Source organism: Arachis stenosperma, chromosome 5, assembly GCF_014773155.1.
Source record: "Arachis stenosperma cultivar V10309 chromosome 5, arast.V10309.gnm1.PFL2, whole genome shotgun sequence".
NCBI classification, from domain to species: domain Eukaryota; kingdom Viridiplantae; phylum Streptophyta; class Magnoliopsida; order Fabales; family Fabaceae; genus Arachis; species Arachis stenosperma.
Genome location: NC_080381.1, coordinates 53,315,888 through 53,322,953, shown reverse-complemented (window position 1 = coordinate 53,322,953; position 7,066 = coordinate 53,315,888).

Below are 7,066 nucleotides of genomic sequence, written 5' to 3'. Positions count from 1 at the left end.
TGGGAAGTAGCCATTGACAACAGTGACACCCTACATAGAGCTTGCCATGGAAGGAACCTTGCATGTGGGAAGAGGATTACAAGAGAAAAGCTGAAATAAAGCAGACAAATCATCTCCAAAACTCCAACATATTCTCCATTATTAAAGTAACAACTATTTATTTTATGCCCTTTTTACTTTATACGAGGCTAAAGAACCCTATTGGTATCCTAACTAAGATTAATAAAATAAACATAGCTTGCTTCAATCCAACAATCTCCGTGGGATTCGACCCTTACTCACGTAAGATATTACTTGGACGACCCTTACTCACGTAAGATATTACTTGTTAGATTTTATTTTTTCCTTGTTGTTTATTCTATTGGTTTTTAGAAGGGTAGGACTTGTATTTGAGGATATTTGAATAAGTATGTGTACATAAAGCTATGTGAATATATATATTTTTGAATAAGTCTGTGTACATAAAGCCTGTATAAGTCTCTTTATTTTCTTGGTGAAAGTTTTGGTTCGTATTTGCAAAGGCTCAATATTAAATAAAAATAGTATAAAATAAACAGGTTTAAAGGTAAGTAACGTCTGAACTTTTAGTACGATCATGAGTGCTAAAAGTTAGGGTGTTACACCTTCCATGCCTTGAATGTGCTCCTGCAGCAGCAATATCGAGAAAAAGAATTTAAAAAATATTCTGAGTTAATTTCTTGCCTTCTTGTTGCTGAACGCAACAATGAGTTACTTTTACAAAATCATGAAGTGCAACCAGCTAGTGCCGCCCCATTTCCTGAAGTAAATACGGCAAATTACAACCACAAAAGAGGTAAATGGCAAGGTTTTAGTAACAAGAAAAATTATGGAAGGAAGAAGAATTATGTTCACAAGAAATGATCTCACCAGAAGTGGGATAAAGAAAGAAACACTGGGCAAAATAAATCAACAGAGGATAAATATTTTCGTTGTGGTGGAAAGGGCCATTGGTCGCGTACTTGTTGTACACCAAGGCACCTAGTCGATCTTTATCAATCATCTTTGAAAAAGGACGATAAAGGAAAGGAGTCAAATTTTGTTTCAAATGATGTTGAAAATTCCACTACTCATTATGATGTATCTAATTTCTTTGAGGATCTTGAAGAAAATATTGGTCATTTGATCAATGATGGAATAGTTTAATATGTGATATTGTTAAATATAAATGTAAATAATGTAAAGAACTTCTTGTTAAGTTTTATTTTCTATGCATCTGAATTTTAAGTATGATGTATATAAATAATGTTTAATAAAATATTTATGAATTTCAAAATTACTGAATGTGTGAAGTTTTAAAAAAAAAATAATAGTGATAATAATAAAATTTTAGTATATGACATTATTTTTATGTACAGTAGGTGTAACACCCTAATTAGCCTAAACCTTACCTCGCGTCATAAAGCAAAGGTTAATCAGAGATTACGACAGTTCTAAGCTCATATATATATATATATATATATATATATATATATATATATATATATATATATATATATATAGAATAGTATAATCTAGAAGTCCAATGAAGGATATATATATATATATATATATATATATATATATATATATATATATGAAGAATAGTATAATCTAGAAGTCCAATGAAGGATATAGCTCAAAAACAGGATTTTAAAAGCCCAAAACGTACTAACGAAGCTACTAGCTTAAGGCACAAGAAACAGATAAGATATAACAAAAGATAAGTATATAATATCATAGGAAACTAGTCACGACTCGCGGAGTTTAAGTCGGCTAGCCATATACAGGTATACAGAACCATACAATGAAAACAGCTTATACAAGTTTTGTTCTCTCATATACATGCCTCTAGGTAAAACAAAATACAAAAGGAGAGATGTATGCACAAAATAAACCAAAAAGACTCCAAAAGAATCCAAGATCCTCCGCTTCTGTCACCATCCAAAGCAACTCACCGAGGTGGGTTGTGACCTGCATCTGAAAAATACAATAGAAATATGGTATGAGAACCGGAGGTTCTTAGTATGGTAATAGTGCCCAGTGATGTAGGATATAAGACCCCGGGACGCCAAAGACAATCCTAAGCTCCATATCCATCACAAGATTTCAAACTTAAGCATTCTAAAACAGATAAGCATAATATACCAACATTGACTTAAATAAACTAGGTCATCTGTCTTAGGGGATTTCTACTCAAACCAAACACCGTTGTCCTACAGCCTTGATGACAAGTCATCATATACCCATTTTTCAAGCTAATTTCACTTGTTTTGTTAGCATTTATGAACTTTCTTGCATCCTAAGTAAGTGATTTGGAGTGAAAATGCATAACTTCTCTAAATCAAGCAACCACCATGAAATTAATGTTAAATCATGAGGTTTAAGCTAATTTTAATTGCATTTTAATTGATTTATAAGCCTCTTGAATTTAGTGATACTTTGAGTGGTTGTTTGGTTTATTATAGGTGAAGAAAAGAAGAGAAAAGGAAAAGCGTGGCCTAAAAAGTGTAGCAAAAGAAAGAAAAGCGTGGCCGAATCAAGATGAAGCGTGCCGCAACTAATGGGGGAAGCAACATTGCCCTCCACAAGGGCAGACTGCCCTCTAGGAGAGCAACATTAGGTGACCACTCCAAGGGCAGAGCACAAAATGTGCCTTGAAACCATGAAGAAGAGAACTCTGCCCTGCCCTTGTGGAGGGCAGAATCGGGCTCCATAAGGAAGAAAATCAAAGAGAAAAGGTCACCCATGCATACCACAAGGTTCGAACAAGGAACCATGAGGAAGCCAAGCTCTAAGACCCATTACCGTGCCAAGAAATCAAGAATTAATGAAGCGTGTTTGCTTCCTCCGTGGTTCGAACACGGGCGTGTAATATGGCAACTCTGCCCTGCCCTTGGCGCGGGCAGGGCAGCAATTGGACTGGCGCACCACACAAGAATTTCTGGCGCACCAACTTTGCTTCCTGGCGCACCAAATTATCGTCCTGGCAAGCATCTGACGCGCGCGTTCCTCCCCTGGCGCACCAAAGCCTTCCTGCCCTGCCCTTGGCGCGGGCAGGATCTCGTGTAGCGCACCAATTTTGATTTGCGCGCACCAATTTCCCCTTTGCCGCACGAACTTGGCGCACAACGCTCGTCCAGGGCCATTCAGCGCGCACCAAACTTCCTGCCTTGCCCTTGGCGCGGGCAGGGCAGCGTCCCACGCGCATCAACAAAATTTTGGCGCACCATGGCCGCACCAACTCGCACGTTGCCGCACCAAGCTCTTGCACCATGCATCAATTTTCTGCCCTGCCCTCCACAAGGGCAGGGCAGCCTCCTGGGAGTGATTTTTGGGCCAAAATTCAAATTAAAAATTATTTTGAATTCATTTCTTCACCAACTCAAAAGCCCATCCAAATCCCAAAATCCAAGAATAGAAAGTGTATAAATAGGAGATAGTTTGATGTAAGGAGGACCTTTTTAGCTACCTTGAACTTTTACTTTGAGCTTTGAATTTTTATTTTGGAGTTTTGGCACTTGTTCTTGGTGACTGAACCGAGAATTCTGAGAATTGGGGAGGGAATTGATCTCTCTTCTCCCTCGTTCTTGCCTTAGCAATATTAATCTTCTGTTTTCTGAGTTTTGGGTGTGTGAAATTGGGGAAATTCTGTCCCAATTCCCATTCAAACTCTTTTCACTTTGTTTTCTGCATAATTCAATTCCAATTCTGTTCTTCTATTGCTTCTCCTTTAATTTTCTGTCACTTGCTTAGATAATTCAGATCTGGGAAGGAAATTGGGTTTTAGGCTCTGCTACCTAAGCCCTTGGGTCCTGAGATCACTACTCATTTTGGGTTCTTCTGTGAACCTTTACTGCACTTTATTTTCTTCCTGTTTGAAGGCTATTTGCTTCTGATTTAAATTCTGCTAAATCAATAGCTGCAATTTACTTAGATCTTGCAATCCCTTTCCTCAATTCCCTTTTATATTCAATCCATTTATCTTTCTTGCCATTTAAGTTACTGCACTTTAAGTTTCTTGCACTTTAAGTTTCAGTCATTTACTTTCTTGCTCTTTAAGATTCTGCAAATTTACAATTCTGTTCTTTAATTTTCTGCATTTTTCCCTTCCCCCTTTACATTTACTGTCATTTACTTCCTGTTAAACACAAATCACTCACTCAAAACTTGATTCGCTTGACTAAATCAACCACTAAACTAAAATTGCTCAATCCTTCAATCCCTGTGGGATCGACCTCACTCATGTGAGTTATTATTACTTGATGCGACCCGGTACACTTGCCGGTGAGTTTTGTGTTGGATCGTTTTCCACACATCAAGTTTTTGGCGCCGTTGCCGGGGATTGAAATAGATTGACAATGATTAAGTGAAGTGGAGATCTAGATTAAGCATTTTTTTCTGTTATTCTAACCCCTGCTAACACACTAACTGTTTGAGAAATTGCCTCTACTAACTCACTAACAATTTATCTCAAATAACTGCACTAATTTCTCAAGCATGTTGTTGTTTGGTCATCCTGATTGATTGCATATCACAGGGAATCAAGTTTCTACAGACAAAGGGTATCATGACATGAAGCCACCCCTCATTACACTCATCAAGAACAATTGTTCTTTTGACGGAAGTCCATCGGAAGATCCTCAGTAGCACATAACCACTTTTCTAAAGACCTGTAATGCAGTCAGAACCGATGGTTCAGATCGTGATACTTATAAGGTTCTGTTATTTCCCTTCTCATTGAAGGGTGAAGCTGCACAATGGTTTGAAACTTTTCCTCAAGGAAGTATCACTAGTTGGGATGATTTGGTCACCAAATTTCTGGCCAAATTCACCTCATCCAAACGGATCATCCAGCTGAAAGAGGAGGAACATCTATTCACACAAGGGGACGAAGAACCACTCTTCAAGGCCTGGGAAAGATACAAGAGAGCAACTGATAAAGTGGGCTTCCGGGCTTTCTATGAAGGATTGACCCCAGAAACAAGAAAAGCAGTGGACTACTTCTCAGATGGCCTACTCAAAGCAACAACAAATGCTCAAGGAGTTACAGACTTCAATGACAAAGGAGTCAACAACCAACATCCATCTGAGAAACCACACGGTGCAATCTCCGAAGAAGAAGTGGCAAATATTGAAGGGGCGAATGCGTTCAAAGACCAAAACAAACAAATGCACCATCAACCACAGCAAAACATAGAGTTGTCTGCTGCGGTGAATGCCAAATTTCCACCATGGAGACCTCACTCTTATCTGCGAATGAGGGAGCCTCAACATCAAGAACAAGGAAGTTTCCACCAGGACAATTCCGTGACCACAACCAATCAACATCCCCCACCCACCAATACCACCCAAAGCCAATACCCACAACACAGACACTCCCAAACCCATCTCAACTGGAGAAGGAGTGAGTACCAAAATCACAGACCAAGAGAATTTCATTATAACAACCCGAACTTCATAAACCATCAAAAACACCATTACAGCAATAACAACCACTACATTCCACCACCACACCCACCCTTCCTACCTTCAATATGTCATAACCAACCAACTTCACAAGACTCTCAGAAAATCACAAACTTGGAGATCCTAATGGAGAGAATGATGAAACATCAAGAAGAAACAACAAGGAACCAAGAGATGTTAATGAGAGGAATTGAGGAGCGGATAGCTCAATTGGCAAAGCACTTTGCAGAAATGGGTGAGAAGAAACCAAGTACTTTCTTCAAAGCCAGTGAAGATAAACCAACCAATAACGAAGATGCTACAAAGAAGGAAGGATGGAAACGGATCATAGAAGACAATGAGAAAGGAAGTACCAGCCAAGAAAGACACAACAAAGAATTCCTTCAAAGAGAGGCAGATGAGAGAACTAAAGACAAGCAGAAAATCCCCACTGGAAGGTTTTCACTAGGGGATCGAGTGATGATCAATAGTCAAACCATGAAGGTATTTCCACAGTTGTATGATCACTACACTGTGACTAAGATCCTTCCACAAGAATCTATAGAAGTTATCAAAGAGGAAACCGGAAGGAAGTTCATAGTGAAGACAGATAAGCTAAGGCACTGTGATTTTCGACCGCCATGATAAGCAAAAATGAAGATGTCAAGCTAATGACACTAAAAGAGCGCTTGTTGGGAGGCAACTCAACCTGAGGTAGTTGTCTTTTTCATAGCTTTTCAATAAAAATGTTGAATAATTGGTATGCATTGCAAGGAGCTAAGTTTGGTGTTGCACACCAAAACAATTTGAGGGAGAATGAAAACTTCTAAGTTTGGTGTTCCACCAAAAATATCATTTAAAAACACATTCTCACCTCTTGCATGATTCTAGCTCCAAGCAATCAAACATATTATTCAACTATTGAATTGTTTTCTAGCTTTAATTCCATTAACCTTTAGCAAGGATACATGGTTTCAAATATGGTTAACTTGTTGTATCTGAGACAGTGGCAAACAATTAAGTTTGGTGTTCCCACACCAAAATAAATCCAAAAGCCACATTCAATGTATGCATATTAACCATGCACTTAAAGGCTTGAGAAGCAAGCAACTTTGAGGATTATGCAGGACAAGAGTCAATAATTGAAGACATTATACATCTTAACTCAAAGAGGACACAACAGAAGGAAAAATCAAAGAGCTGCAACTTCAAAGGTTGTATCTGAACTTAATCCATGCTGTTGTGTGATGTTTTGAATTTGGGAACCTTTGTATGTCGTGCTAAAGTGTTTATATAGTTGCAAGTGAAATTGTTTGTTGAAAATGCCATGTCTGCACAATGCTTGTATCCATCACTTAGTTTAAATTTTGTTTTGTTTCCCATATGCTTGAATAAAAGAGTTTGGTTTGAATTGAAAAGTAAAATATCCAATGTTGCATGAGTATGAATGGAAGTTGGTGGTGGCATATGTGTTTGATTAAATGCATGACTCATGAAATAATTGTTGCATAATATCATTCTCATTCAATTGTGAGTTAGCTTGCTGTTACAAAGTCTCTTATCAAGAAAGAAACAACCCTTGGTAACAAAAACAGAAAGAAAAGGAAGAAAGAAAAAGCCA